This window comes from Peromyscus leucopus, chromosome X, assembly GCF_004664715.2.
Source record: "Peromyscus leucopus breed LL Stock chromosome X, UCI_PerLeu_2.1, whole genome shotgun sequence".
NCBI lineage: Eukaryota > Metazoa > Chordata > Mammalia > Rodentia > Cricetidae > Peromyscus > Peromyscus leucopus.
The window spans coordinates 59,337,020-59,352,656 of NC_051083.1; positions in this window are offsets into that span (position 1 = coordinate 59,337,020).

The following is a 15,637-nucleotide window of genomic DNA, read 5'->3' on the forward strand; positions in this document are numbered from 1 at the left end:
CAGCCTCCCATGATGTCAAGCTTCAGCTGCTCTCCGTTACCCCTTCATGCCTTCAAAAGCAGTACCACATAGGAGATTCCCGAACTTTATCAATTTAAGCTGTCAGCATGCAATGCACCTTTTACCCCCTCTCCTACCCATGAACTGTAGCTTCTGTGTGCAGATCCAGGGGAAATATTCACAGAAGATTTCACCTCAATGATGCTGGTCTCTTAATCACAGCTTATTTCTCAGCCTCAGTTAACCTATGTCCCAGTAAAGCAAAAGTTTCATTTTAGTGATTCTGGTCTCTTGTTAGTCCCAGCTGATTCTTTATCTGCAGCTGACCAAAACTCACATATTCATCCTCAAAATACCACATAAATGGCCTCTTCCCTCTGAAACTTCACAAGCCAGGCCTCTATCATTTGCATCTCTCTCAGAATTCCTATCTTCTAAGCTCTTACAACAACCCATTAAGTCCTGAACACTCAATGGCTTTTTCCAGCCCAAAATTCCAATTCCCTTCCATAATTTCCCCCAACACAACATGTTCAGGTCAGTCACAGAAGTCCCCAAGATCTTGGTTTCAAATTCTGTCTTTGTTTGTTTTCTAATCCTGTGATTAAAAACCATGACCAAAATCAATTTGGAAGAGAAAGAGTTAATTTTAGCTTACAACTTACAGTCCATCATGCAGAGAAGCCAGGACAGGCACTCAAGGCAGGAACCTAGAGGAAGGAAGTGATGCAGAGACCATAGAAGAGAGCTGCTTATTGGCTTGCTTCTCGTGATTGCTCAGAATATTTTCTTATACCACCTGAGACTATATGCCCATGGGTGGTACCATTTTCATTGGTCTGGGCTCTCTCAAATATATTCAAGAAATTACCCTCCATGGGCTGAAGAATTGGCTCAGCTATTAAGAGCACTTATTGCTCTTTACAGAAGATGGGTTCAGTTTCCAGCAACTACATGGTATTTTAAACATAGTATGTTTAAACTACCCAACTATACATTTATGTGGAGAAATCATACAGCATATGGATTATGTATCAATGCAACTACTATAAAAAAAATGAAATATCTGATACACAAATATGTAGAATATCTTTGCCCTTGTCGATTTTCTGTTGGTGTAATCAAACATTCTGACCAAAAGCAATATAGAGAAGGAAAGTATTTATTTCATTTTACATGTCCATGTCACAGTCCATCAATAAGGGAATCAGGGCAGGAAATAAAGGCAGTAGCCTAAAGCAGAAACCATAGACTGCTTGCTGGTTTCTTGGGTTCACATTCAGATAGCTTCTGTGGTGGTTTGAATAAATCCCCATAAACTCATGTGTTTGAATGGTTGGCCCATAGAGAGTGGCACTATTAGGAGGTGTGGCCTTACTGGAGTAGGTGTGACCTCACTGTGGAAGTGGGTTTTGAGGTCTTAGAAGCTCAAGTCTGGCCAGTGTGACATTTCATTTCCTGTTGCCTGTGGATCAAAATGTAGAACTCTTAGCTCCTTCTCCAGCACCATGTGTGCCTACATGCCACCATGCTTCTTGCCATGACAATAGTGGACTAAACTTCTGAAACTGTAAGGCAGCCACAATTAAATGTTTTCCTTTATATGAGTTGTAGTGGTCGTGGTTTCCTTCACAGCAATAGAAACCCTAAGACAAGAGCTTCCTTACACAGTCCAAGATCACCTGTCCAGGGAATTGTATCGTCCACATTGGGCTGCTCCCTCCTACATCTATTAACAATCAAGACAATCCTACACAGACATGGCAACAAGTAATTTATAGAAGTCTGGTTCCAGCCTTGCTCTTTGGTTCTTTGTCTGCCATGATATGAAACAGCTTCTACCATCCATTCCTGCCACTGTGAAGTGAACTGTTCTATCATATGAATGGTCCGAAAACCCTTTGAAAGCATGTCTTATTTTATAGCAGCAACAAAACACCATGACTAAGGTAACATACAGAAAGAGATTGTTGTGGGCTTACAATAAAATGAGTCCCTGACCATCATAGTGGGGAGCACGGCAGCAGACAGGGAAACATGGTGATAGAGCAGTAGCTGAGAGCTTACATTTTATCCACAAGCAGGGCAAGCTACCTGGAAATGGTGTGGGCTTTTGTTTTGTTTTCTTTTCTTTTCTTTGTTCTTTTCTTTCTTTGTTTGTTTGCTTTTTGAGACAGAGTTTCTCTGTGTAGCCTTGACTGTCCTGGAACTAGCCCTATAGACCAGGCTGGCCTCAAACTCATAGAGATCTGCCTGCCTCTGCCTCCCAGGTGAGTGCTGGGATTAAAAGCATGTGCCACCACCACACAACTAGTGCGGGCTTTTGAAACCTCAAGGCCCACCCCCAGTGGATCCTCTAACAAGGCCACACTTTCAAATCCTTACCAAACAGTTTCACCAACTGGGGACCAAGTATTCAAATGTATGAGCCTATGGGTACCATTCTCTTTCAAACCACCACAATGTCCAAAGGTATAGTAGGACCAGAGGGTGGAATGTGGACCAACTTGAGCGCTGGGCTACCTCTGACCTTTTGGGGCTACCAAGCAAAGAGGCCAAAGAGATGTAGAATCCAAATAATGGCTCCTCAGTTAAAATTGGAAAGTTATTCTCCCTTTGTGCTGGGTTCTTGGGGTCCTCAGGCGCTTCAGGCTGGAGATTTGGAACATAAGAACAATCTAAGAGGAGCGGTTCCATTTCTGGTGTTTAGAAACCTCCCCCCTTCTCTGCACATTTCCCACATCCTCAGAACGATGCCGAGACGGTGAGTCTGCGTGCAAAGCAGAGGGGACAACAGCATCTCCACTACAACCCACATCTCAGTCCCCGCAGCAGCACTTCACTGAGATTTGTCCTGCTCTCGTCCCAGGAAAGAGTCATGTTCCTAAAGCTACTGTGCAGAATGAAGAGTGAAGACCCTGGACAAGTGACTAGAAATGTCACCCCACGTGAGGAAAAGTAACCTCAGTTACCATGGGGGGGCAGCAGAGGCCAATTTACAGAACCTTAAACCTAGACTAAGAACTCCTGGACTATGCTGTTTGGGTGCTCCAATTCATGTCTAGGATCAGCCCTATCCCACACTTGCATCATGTTCCAACACGGACCTGACCCAATGGGCAGAGGAGTGATCCAAAGAGCAGTCAGAGGAGTTCAAGAAGAAAAAGGTTCCAGGACAGTAGGGCAGTCTTTAGGATTCAAAATGTCACAATAGAGAAGTTCCTGGTAAGGAAAAACAGTTATTTGCATGCAATCCAGTTCCACCCTCACTGTGCATAGGAATTCCTCTTTCCCAACTGACTCATTCACACATTTTATTTCCCTCTTTTGATATTCTATGCTAAATTTTCCTAGTCTAAAACTGCTCAGAAAAATTGCCTGAACTTCTGCCCCAGATAACATTGTCAACAACTTTTTTTCCATGTCCACCATGCTGGGCTTTTCTGGCATGGAGGAGCTACCTTCTTAATTTTATGGCTCATGAATTTAGGATATTCAGGCATTGTAAGGATGTAATTTGCTGCTATTGGGAAGAATTCCATCCTCTTCTGACAGACCAGAGATACAAGTCATAAGTAATTTCTTAGGGAAGGAGATGAGGGTAGTTACCTTGCTTACTTATAAATTCAAAAGACTTGGCTAAACGCCAAAAACACTTTTGAACTAGGAAAGTTCAAAAGAAAGCAAAGATTACAGAACAGGAAGAAAAAGGCACTAACTGAGATGCCTGAGCCCCAGACACTGTCCACTCTGGAGGCCACATAGATAATGCAGTGAACTGGTACAGACAGGAATTTAGATCAACAAAGGAGGGTTCTGAGATTCTCAGAGAAATGTCCTGTGTTTCTTCATATGTATTTTCTCTTAAATTTCCTGACCATGGGCCAGGCTCAAACCAATCCTCCAAGACCTCCTTGGCTTCCTTACTCCTTCAAGCTGCTGGTAACAACCCATCCCTTTGTGTGAAATACCCTTCCCTTTTGGTTAGAATACAATAAAGACATCCTAACATACTCCCTGCAGATAAATCTAAAGACAGTCTTCAGGTAAAGGAATCTACCGACCACCATGAAAGCAAAAAAGAACAGAGGTCACAAGAAAAAACCGTTGTATTTACTAGATGTGGGGAATTGTTACACTGGAATAAATATAAAATGACAAAGGCTCCATCTTCCAGAGACTTCAGATAGCTGGCATTTGGAATCTATCTCCTAGATGGCCACTGGAAGCTCATTTAGACTTATTTTCTGCCACTTTCTTTATCCTGAAGATAGGAGTTACACCCCTCTCACCCAGGTACACAAATACAATCCTCCCAACCCACACCTAAAGCAGAGTTGTGCTGGCCTCCCTTCTTTGCATCAGGAATCTAGATCTCTGAGGATATTTGCACTGGGTGCTGAAAAGAAGCACTCAACCCACAAGCCTCAGCTATACATAGAAATCGTCCCCTCTAGGGAGTTTCCTCCCAGCAGAGAATCAGACTTAATAACCTGCCTGTGAATGTGTCCCAAGCAACAGAACAGCACAGAAAGACACCAGGAGGGAAGGAAAATGGAGTGTTTATCCTGTCCTACAAAGAATAGTTTAAGGTGGACTAACATGCACAGAGGGTTCTGTATAAAACACTATAGAGCCATCATGATGTTTAAGGATCAACCTTATAAAGCAGACATTTCTTCATTTTATTGAAGGAGAAAACGGTTGTGATCATTGGTATTCAGAAGTATTAGGCTGGGGTGTTAGGTCTGCCTGACTCCAAAGTGACTATTGTATCCATTACTCATAATTGGTTGCTTCCTGCAGATGGCGGGAGGTCTGAGATTCTCAGAATCGTAAACTAAGGCCCACAAGGCTAGATTTAAAAGGCAAGCTCAAAACGGTAGATAACGGCCCAAGTCACAGGAGAAGAACCAGAAGCTCTATGGGGCACAAGAAAGCCACAGAGCCAAAGTACAACATGTATAAGGTTATGCCTCCTACCCTCCCAGGGACAATGCAGAAGCAGGTTCTTGGAGGTGGTACGAGTGAAGCTCTGAGTCCAATCAAATCAAACCAACTGTCCTTGGAAACAAATTCCCAGTTCACAAATGGGTCAACATCCAAAGTGACATGGACTCTTGTGCACACACCCAAGTCTGCTGTCATGAATATTTATAGACAGCTTTTCTAGTGTCAAGAGTTGGGGGGGGAGTGATATTATATTGGTTTATGGAAGGTAAGATTGCTTTTTTGTTCCCCTGGGCTCACCCATCACTACCTCCATGAGATGGCATCCCTAGTTACAATGAAATGGGATGCCAAAGGAGAAAGTTTCTGGCCTTTACCGAGTCATCTGGGCCAAGGCCTTTCCTTGCCTACATAATGGCTCTGAAGAGTATCTAGTGCAGCAGTGCTCGTGGGGCCCCATCTACCCACTGCAGTGAGGAAGTCCACCTCTGTCTACATGGGTCGTTCTCTGCTGTGAAATGTGGGAACTTGCACTCAGCCATAACTATGGACTGGGATGTAGTTTAGATAAACCTCTGTCTAGTTATGTGTAAGGGTGTCTGAATCCTCTTTGCAGGATCTGTTGTCTCCATGGACTCACTAACTCTAGAGGCAGCCATAGGCAAAGATTATATTTCTACGTGCTGTGGTTCACGTTTACTATTAAAACACTCATGTTAGCAGGTGCATTAAGGTAAAGCTCTACCACATGATGGAGTGTGGATAGTCTAACTTAATGCATCTATTCACTGACTCATTCATTCTTTCAACAAATCTGGAGCAATATGTCCTAGCCACTGATCTTTGCAACAGAGAAAGGAAAAGAAGCAAAACAAGACACGATTCCTACTCTTATGGAGTTTGGAATATAGTGGAATAGATTGTAACTATCCAAGGAATTATACAAATATGGATGAAAATACAAATAAATGTTATGAAGAAGGAAGAGCATTTACCATTAGGAAAGTGTATAGTATTTGGAGAAGTGTTTGGTCAAGACCGCACATGACTTTGTAGACCACATTCATAATTCCTTCTTTGAGAGTAATAGGTATTATTGGAGATTTTTGGTACAATATGATAATATTATCAGATTTAACTTTGAAAAACTTTACTCTGGTAGCTATGTTTTTAAAAAGTGGTTGGAGGCAACTGGACAATGTGCAGAGAGTGAGAGGCTTCAGAGCACTCAGTCTCCCCGCCCCCCCCCCCTTCAAGACAGGGTTTCTCTGTGTAGCTTTGCGCCTTTCCTGGAACTCACTCTGTAGCCCAGCCTGGCTTTGAACTCACAGAGATGCGCCTGGATCTGCCTCCCAAGTGCTGGGATTAAAGGTATGTGCCACCACCGCCCAGCAAAAGTGCTCAGTCTTAAATGGGATGTCTTTATCAAACCCCTCCCCTCAATGCTGAGAGATTTATGTGGAAGAGGAGACAGAAAGATAGTAGGAGCCAGAGGTGGTGGGTGACTACAGGGAAAGAAACAACACCTTCCAGTTACAACAGATACATACGTTCACTCATGGAGACTGTGACAGCACACATAAGACCTGCACAGGTTTAAGCCAGACTGTATCCCAGCTCTAAGAGGGGGACACAGACACAAGGTCACAGGAACACATGGACATCCACTCCTAACCAAGAAGCCATTTGCAATTGAGATCTGCTGGGAAAGGGAAAATTAATTTTCTCTTGAAGTGTCACTGAATATATCAACCACACTGCAGGGCAGGCCCCATGCCCAGGAGTAGTTGGCAAACACAAAACAGACTCCATGGATTTTTTTGTGCACATTTTTGGTATACTTTATCTTATTGATCTTCTTTAGTTTTGATTTTTATTGTTTTGTGTTGTATTGTTTTTCTTGTTTTGGGAAAGAGAAGCAAAGAGAGAGGGAGAGAAAGAGAGAGGGGGAGGGAGGAAGAGAGAAGGAGAGAGAGAGAGAGAGAGAGAGAGAGAGAGAGAGAGAGAGAGAGAGAACATAAGAGAGCGTGAAGTTGTGTGAGTAGGGAGGTGGGGAAGAAGATGGTAAACATGGTGGCTGGAAGCGCAACTCCATATACATGGCTGGACTAAAAGACTTCCAAACACAGAAAACTTACTGACAGACTAGACATGAGGAAGAGGGAATGAAGATGACTGTAGGCTTCTGGATTGCAGAACTGGATATTTTAGAGTGCCATTAACTAAAAGAGAGGGAAATGGTATAATAGAACACAGCTCTAAGAGAGATTACAGCTTGGCCTTACATTATTATTATTTGAGCCGTATTTCAATCAGGTCAGTAAAAACAAAGATGTGAGATGCAAACCATGACCATGGATGCATGAGATTTTCCAAGGAAATAGATCAGCGGTAGAGAGAGAAACGGGCCCAAAGTCACCTTAAGACATTCTCAAAGAGATAGTAGAAAAACAAAGAAATGAAGTTAATGGAAGAAAGACTCGACAAGGAAGAAGTGGACTGAAGAGCCAGGTAAAATAAGAACTGAAAACATCCTTTGTGTTTACTAACATGAAGGTCCCTAGTGAGTTTGGAGAAAGAAGATTCCAGCTGTTTATGGGAAGTTGGAGTAGGCTGAGACAACTCTTCTGAGAAATTTCTTTGGAAGCAAAGACTGATAACTAGAGGAGTGCAGACTTGGGAGTGGCATTACTTTAAGACAGGAGGAACTATTTCACCTGCTACTAGGATGCAGCCATTTAAAGGAAAAAGGTTTACTGCACTGGAGAGAAAATGGAAAGACAGGAAGACATAAACTATGAAGCACCCATGGAAAGCATGGTCCCTGAAAACAAAGGATACATCCTCCACCATTTCAGACAAGAGGACCAACAGAGGAGCTAGATGAGGTGGTGTGTAAATAGAGTGGCAGGAAAAGGAGGCGCGGCATATTACTTGCATTTTCTCAATGAAATATATGACAAGGTTATCTGCTAAGAGTAAGAAGGTGGACATGGGGACTGAAGGTTTGAGAAAAGAATGAAGAAGCTTTTAAATAGCCATCCTGGAGAAGGAGAGGCATTGAAAAATTGTGGCAGACCTGCAAAGCAGTGATGAGGGCTTTAATGAGGTCAGTTAGTGACAGCCAGGGGAAGCAACTGGGCTTTAGAGGAATAGACGATGAGACTTAAGAACCAGGGCACTCAGGTGATGGCTGGATAATCAACTTATACATTGATATCACCGCTGATGATGTCAGTCCTTGTGGCGGTAGGTGGGGAATGAAGGGAGACAGAAACCAAAGTCTTCACTGAGAGAGTATGTGTATTCTTTTTCTATAGCTGACCTAACAGATTGCCACAAACTGGGTGCCTTAAAACAACAGTTTCTTCTTTCATAGTTAGAGAGGTCATAAATTCTGAGTCTGGGTGTTCAAATGCTGGCCTGTTTCTAGAAGTTTCGGGGGAGGATCTTTCCATGACTTTCTTCTAGATTCAGTGATCACCAATAATCCTTGATGTGCAACAGCAACACTCCAATCTCTGTCTGTTATCACATGACTGTGTTATCTCTGTGCACATCTGTGTTCAAACTTCTCCATTCCTTAAGAACTTTAACCATGGGACTAGGTCCACTCTAGTGTAGTATGACCTCATTTTACCTTGGTCTAATATGCAAAGATCCCATGTTTAAATAAGGTCATGGGTACTTCATATGTACTTTGGGGTTCGGATCTCAACACATCCCCTTAGAGGGCACATTTCAACTCACTACAGAAGATATGATCAGGCAACTGGTACATGACAGCAATGGGGAGTATCTAATATTGCCAAAGTGATATAAGACTAAAAAATGGTGGCTTGTACAAGAAAAAGCAAATGCTCTGAAAGTAGCAGTCAGAAACAAGCAAGACTCAGACTCTTTTTAGTTAGTGCAAGAGGTTTATTGGGGGAAGGGAAGAGCGAAAGACTGAAAGGCTGTGTCTGGGTAGGGACTTGAGAGAAGCAGACAGACAAAGAAGAGAAGCAAGAGAGAAAAGAAGAGACAAAGAGGGTAATGAGAGACAAGAGACAAGAGAGGTAAAGAGATGTAAAGAGGTACAAGCAAGACTCGTAAGCAAACTCCTGACCACACGGTACTGGAAAAGGCAACTTCTTCTAGGTCTCATAGAGGAAGGTTGCAGGGTAACAGAGTCCTCCAGCCAGAGCTAGGTTTCAGTTAGGCCAAAGGGCTTGAAAAGGCCGGTTGGGGAGAGCTGACAGAGTGGCAGTTTGGGAAGATAGAGAAAAATGGGCCTAGATTGACTGACGATAAAAGTAGAGCAGTTTGTGAATGAGTGTGAGGGGGATATGGAGCTTACATTTTGGGAGCTGACATGTAGGGCAGAATGAAGTAATTCCCAGGCACTTTGAAGAGGTTGGCTCTAGGCCTCAACCTAGTGGCTAGAAATGTCTGTGTTGTTCTCTGCCAAAGTTGATGGACTCTTAAGACTGTGTATACTGCAGGCTCTGGAACACTAGCAATTCTAGGGACAGCCATCTCTGCTCCTTTGTGTCCTAAAGTGGATATTGGGATGGTGCCATCCATCAGTTCCCTAGGGATCTGCTACCTTCTTCATATTAAAAATGGAAGAGTGCACTAGGAGGAAAAGCACATTGGGAGCTAAAGTGTAGACATTTACTTCTCTGGCTTTTGACTATGAAGATATCAAAATATTTATTTGGAATCTAGGCTGTAGACCTTAAAATGGCACCCTACACCCCTAAGCCCTGCATGCATCAGACTAATACTAAATAATCAAGAAGTGGAAGATGTTAGCTGACATGTCAGTCTAGGCAAGTACTCAGTCACTACCCACCTCTTCTGAAAGGAGGTAAGGTAAGCATGAACTTTGGAGTGGGACTACATATGTTTAAATTCTACTTCAGGCACTTGGTAGTTGTGTGACCTCTGACAAATAGCCTATCTGTACTTCAATTTCTTCATCTGGAAAATTGAGACAATAATAATTCTTACTTCACAGAATTATTGTCATAGAAAACTAAGTGGCATCACCCATATTTAGCACTATTCACAACAGGCAACTTATGGAATCTGTTTAGGTACCCATCAATAAATGACTATCAGTAAAGGAAATACAACACACACACACACACACACACACACACACACACACACACACACCACTGGAGTTTTATTTGGTCAAAAGAATAGAATTATGTCATTTTCAGAAAAATGGATGGAGCTGAAGATAATTATGTTAAGCAAAATAAGCCAGATTCAGAAAAAAAGTACTACATTTTATCTTATGCACAGAATCTACATTTTAGGAAGATATGAAAGAAAAAGGGGGATTAATTGGGGAAAAGGAAGGGGATGGGGATGGAGGGGCATATGAGAGGGTAATGAGGGGTAAATATGATAAAAGTATATTTCATGTATGTGAAATTATCATAATGAAATCTATTATTTTATGTAATTATTATATACTAATAAAAGCTTTCTATTTGGAGAGGAAAGGAAAGTTAAGTGACAATACATACAAATATATAAAACAGTATTGGATGTGTGTTATATTCTAGGTAAGTGTTTATTTTGATGTTTATTCTCTCTCCTGCCCTCCCATTTAATCACTTGATACCATTTTGCTTGTTAGCATTTCCATGGCTTTGGACTCTAACCTAAATGAGCACTTCTCAACCTTCTGTTATGTTGTGCTCTTCTTTGAGTCTGTTTACCTCTAGACTGCACAAGCCCAGAGCTTTCAACAGTTTTCCATATGGTGTTGCTGCTGTTACACCAGCCTAGTAACTCACTTTTGGACATCTTGCACTTTGTCATTGTATCTCAGTTTAAATGGGCCGTCTAGAATGGATCACAGTGCTCCAGGTAGGATGTGACAAGTGTAGGGAAGGGCAGAACCATCACTTCTCTTGTTCTGGTTCTATACTTCTATTAATGCAGCCTAAAAATCTAATTAGCTTTTTTGGCAGCATCATCACTCTGTTGGCTCACACTGACTTTACAATCAAATCAAGGTCTTCTTCACATATGCTGTTGTTAAACTAGGCAGGTCTCTTCTAGCCTGTGCTAGAGGAACAAACTACCTGTAATTGCTAGGAGAAAGTCCAGTGCAGCAATCATAGCCAAGTATGGAGAGAGTTTAGTTACAAAGAAAAGACAGTCCAGACAAGCTGGTGATACTTGAGGGTCATGGAAGATGTTACCAGTTTCTGCCCATTAATGATTTTCCTCTTCTTCCTTACTTACAGAATACTAGTTGTAGTCAAAGAGGGGTAGGTGGATGTCACTGGATATTGGATATCGTTGTGAATATAAAAGCAAAGGCTCTATAAACTGATCTGTGCCTTTAGTCTTCTTCCCATTCAGTGTCTAGAATACAGATATGAAGCCCAGAGCTGAAGCAGCTATTTTGTGATCCTAAAGAACAATGCAAATGAATGAATGCCTAGAATAAGAATAGTAGCGATGAAAAGCTAGAACCTTTATGTTGGGGTGGGTGTTGATAACCACACTATACTCTTCAGGCTAGCTTCAACTGCATTATCCTCCCAGCTCATCCTCTCAAGCTAATGGGATAACAGCAATGCACCACCACACCCGACAAAAGCCCTCATGTCAAGGATGCCATTGACTTGCCAAAGTAGCCCTGGATCAAGGAAATTTTGTTAAATGACACAAATAAATCTTTATCTGTTTAAGCTACAACTGTAGATTTGTTTATTATTTGTGGCCAAAGACATTCCTAACTGAGACAAAGTAATGAAAAACTAAGGATCCAAATGAAGGTCAAACAGGACTCTAGAAATCAAAAGAAGGGACTACTTAGAAATATATACAGGCAATTGGTCTCTCCAGGAGGTGTCTGCAATGGAGTTAAGATCCAGGTTCAGGCTCATTTCTTCCTCCCTAGAAGGCAGGGTAAAAGAGCATTACCAGGCCTGGGTCTTGCTAGGGGCTAAGTGTGAAGGTGGGACTTGAGTATAGGATGTGAGACTGAAGGCTAGGAGTCAGAAGAAATGGGGAATGAGGCAGAGGATCAGGAAACTTGAGACTAAACTCAGACCAGCAGCAAAAAGACAAACTGGTACTGTATTCCAGGTTGGTAGTTAGGCATGCTGTGTTTACTTTAAGCCTTCTCATCTTAGTATAGGGGTGGGGTGTAGACCAAAGAAAAATTCCTCAGATCATGGAAGGAGAAGGTGCCCCCCAATGTGATACGGGCAGAGCCTGACAAGCTTTGACTCAAGCTGTGCTTTAGCCATCCTAACCCTCTCCTTAGATCCACCCTTCCTTGCATGCTCATCTTCCCTGCTTCTGCCCAGGACTTTTAAAAGATCCGGCATTAACAGCCAGCCTCCAGTGTATGGACACTGGTCTCTTTAAACAGTTCCCACTTTGTCTTCTTCCTATTGTAAACATCTCACCGTGGAAACTTTCCCCTCCTCCTTCTACTCCAAGTTGTCTTCTCCCGTGTAAAATCTGCGAGTGCTCTTTCTAGGTAGTGTGTGTCCCCTCAGGCATGGCCACCCTTCAGCCTCTGGCCTTTATTTCGAGTGCAGATAGAGAGCAAGAGCTGGGAAAGAAGGCTGGCTGGAGCTTATCAGTTGCAAGGATTTGGTGCGCTCCAGTCCCTCTTCTCACCCGGGCTTCTTTGCTCCAGCAGAGGCCAGTGATTTCCCCACCCCCATTCCACTTTCCCCTGTAATCTAGCATGAGATCCTCCTCTGACTGCTAGCACGCTACCACTCCTCCTTTGTGTGTGCCAGGTGCTGTGTGCGTAAGCCATTGTGATATTGTGCTCCTATGAAAAATGGACCTCTGTGAGACACTTTTCTCCTTGTGTGTCCCCAGAGAGAGGGAGTCTTGCCTGAGGGACTTCTCACAGAAAGCTCCAGAGGTGCTCAGAGATGATAGCCTAGGCTAGGCAGGCTACTCTTTCAATTAGCAGTAGAGGGTGTCAATCACCATGGGCCTGCCAGTCAGCTCGAAACTAGGCAACTGTAGCCATTAGCCTTCTTTGGTAAACACAACACTGAATCCTCCAAAGACTAAACAAAGAATGGCTCCCCAAAGACAGTTCCTAGGCGGGCAGAAGCAGGTCTGCTGGTGTCACTAATGAAGCTCGTTAGTTTCACCCTTCTTCATAGAACTTGTCTCCATTCCTCACATCTAGGCCAATCCTAGGTCCTTTCAGTTCTACCTCTTTCATTCTCCTCCCACATGCGTTTCTTCTCCCCTCCCCCAGCTGATGCTGCCTTTATCCCGCCCTCGATGCCTCTCACTTGGACTCCTAAACAGTCTCCGAACTATCTCCCGGCCTCTGGGTGTGCCCCCTCCAATGCAGTCTCCAGGCCTCAGCCAAATCAATCCTTTGAAAACACAAATCTGGTCATGATATTTCCTCTCAAAAACTTTCCAACGTCTTCTGTGGCTTCATGTAGCCTTGGTTAGGATAAATTCCAAGGCTCTCATGATTAGGTTCCTGCAAAATGCTCAACTTCCATTTTGGCAGTGTTCCCACTTTCCACCTAGCCACAGCAAACTACTTTGTAGGTTTCTAAACTTGCCTTCCCTATCTTTGCTTCTACACCCCTATACATGACTTCCCTTCTTCTGGGATACCCTTCATAATCACTTCCTCTACTTTCTGGTGAGCCAAAACCCACTTCAGCTAACCTCTTTCCATCCTAAGATACACATTATCCTCACCTCTCTATCACTGTTACCTAATATAGCACATGGAATTTAATTCACATTCTCTGACCTGGCTATGTCAAAATTGCCTCTGAGGAAAGCTTTCAGAGTTAACTAGTCCATCTCTCTATGGAAGGGAGACCTCGCATTGATGCCACTCTTTTCTAATTGGCTACAATCCCTTCTTTAACATGTCTACTTCCCCAATTCAATTGTAAGCACTTCCATAGCAAGGCTGTGTGTGTCTGAACAATTCCAGCATCCTAAGTAGGACCAGTGACTGCTTAAATATATCAAATGAATAGGTCTCCTGAATGTCCAACATTTTTTTACTTTTGCCATATCTTCCTTTACTTTGCCTCTAAAGTCTAAATTATTACACTTACACACATACATGGTGCTTTCAATCCCTGAAATTTTTCTTTCTCATTTCTTTTATCTGGAATGTCCTTCTCATTCACCCACCCAATTCTGCTACTTCTTTAGGAACTAGCTCCATGCCACAACCCAAACTCAGATTTCCAAGCATGCTTTGAAGTTTACCTCTGAGTAATGCTAACAGTTCTCACCCATCTCATTTAAACCCTTGGCATCCCCTCACGTTGCCAAGATGAGGACAAAGCATGGTCAGTTTTAGAAGTATTACTTGAATCCAACTCTATCCATGAATTCCACTAGCCAACATCTAAGTCTCATTTCCTCATTTGGAGGACTGTCATTTCCTTTAAGGCAGGTCTGTGTCTTCTACTCCTTCATCTTTCTATGGCCTTTCTGGAGCTGTAGAGAGGTCTAGGGCCAGACTCCCCGGGTTTCTGTGTGTGATGCACTGGTTATCTTATGTGGTTTAAGGACACTAACCTTCAGCTTCCTCGTATGCAAATTAAGACAACGCTAACATCCATCTCATAAGATTGTGACGATCAGAAGAATAAAGCAAGTTAAAGTGCCAAGTGTAGTATCTAGCAAGTTGTATGCTGCTCTGTAAAGGCTCTTTTCCCCATTGTTATGATTAGTAACAAATCTTTGTTGTAATGATCCCTTTAAAACTACAAGCAGAGAGTTACAGAGGAAAGGGAATGAAGAAAGGAAGTAGACCACAGGAGATCTGAGATTTTTGTAGAGTCCAAACAAGGTTAGTAGCGCGGCAGGACATTTGTATGTCCGAGTTCCTAGAGCCATGTGACTCTATGAGCCGGGAGCACATGGTTCCACCCGGCGCAGCTTCCCTAACTCTGGCGCTCAGCTATTCTCAGCATCCTGTAGGGGGAGCCAGGAAGCTAGGACGGGGTTTTGGGGGAGGCTGCTGGATATCTTCCTAAGGGCAAAAAACAACAAAAAAAAAAAATGACCCCCCACCACTACCACCGGTCTCAGTGCACTGCCTTGCCTCCTTCAGGACGCATTCCTAGCTCAGTACTCTTCTGCGGCTAAACTGGGAGCTGTCCTTCAGCACCAGGGCAGCCTTGGCCTCAGGCAGGACAGTGAGGGCGTCAGCGGAGTTAGGGACTCCGGACTGGTCCGATCCCCAACCGGCTTCAGTGTCCCCTAGTCATGAGGATGAGGGTAACGCTACCCTGAGAGGTGGCAAGAACCTAAGGAGACGCCTCTGGCTTCTTAAAATTACCCTCAGAAGTCCCCTAGCCCTCGGGGGGGAGCGAGGGGCGGTCCTGGGGAGGGAGGCGGGCGCCGGCTTGGTGGGGGGAAGGGGAGCGCCAGGCCTGGGACTCAGCGTGTGGCGTGTGCACGCGGGGAGCGGTCGGATGAACGGAGGCGCTGAAGTGAATGGAGTTGGGGGTGGACTGGAAACATCCCCAAACAGCACAGGCTGCGGCCGGCGGGGGCTGGGGTTGGGGAGGGGGGAGTCCTGAGGCGCAGGCGCAGTCGGGGCCCCAGTCCCGTTCCCTCCTCCTCCCGGTGCCTCTTTCTCCGCCCTGCTCCCCCCCAAACACACTCGCACACGGGCTCTCAAGGTGTTCTCCGCACAGCGGAA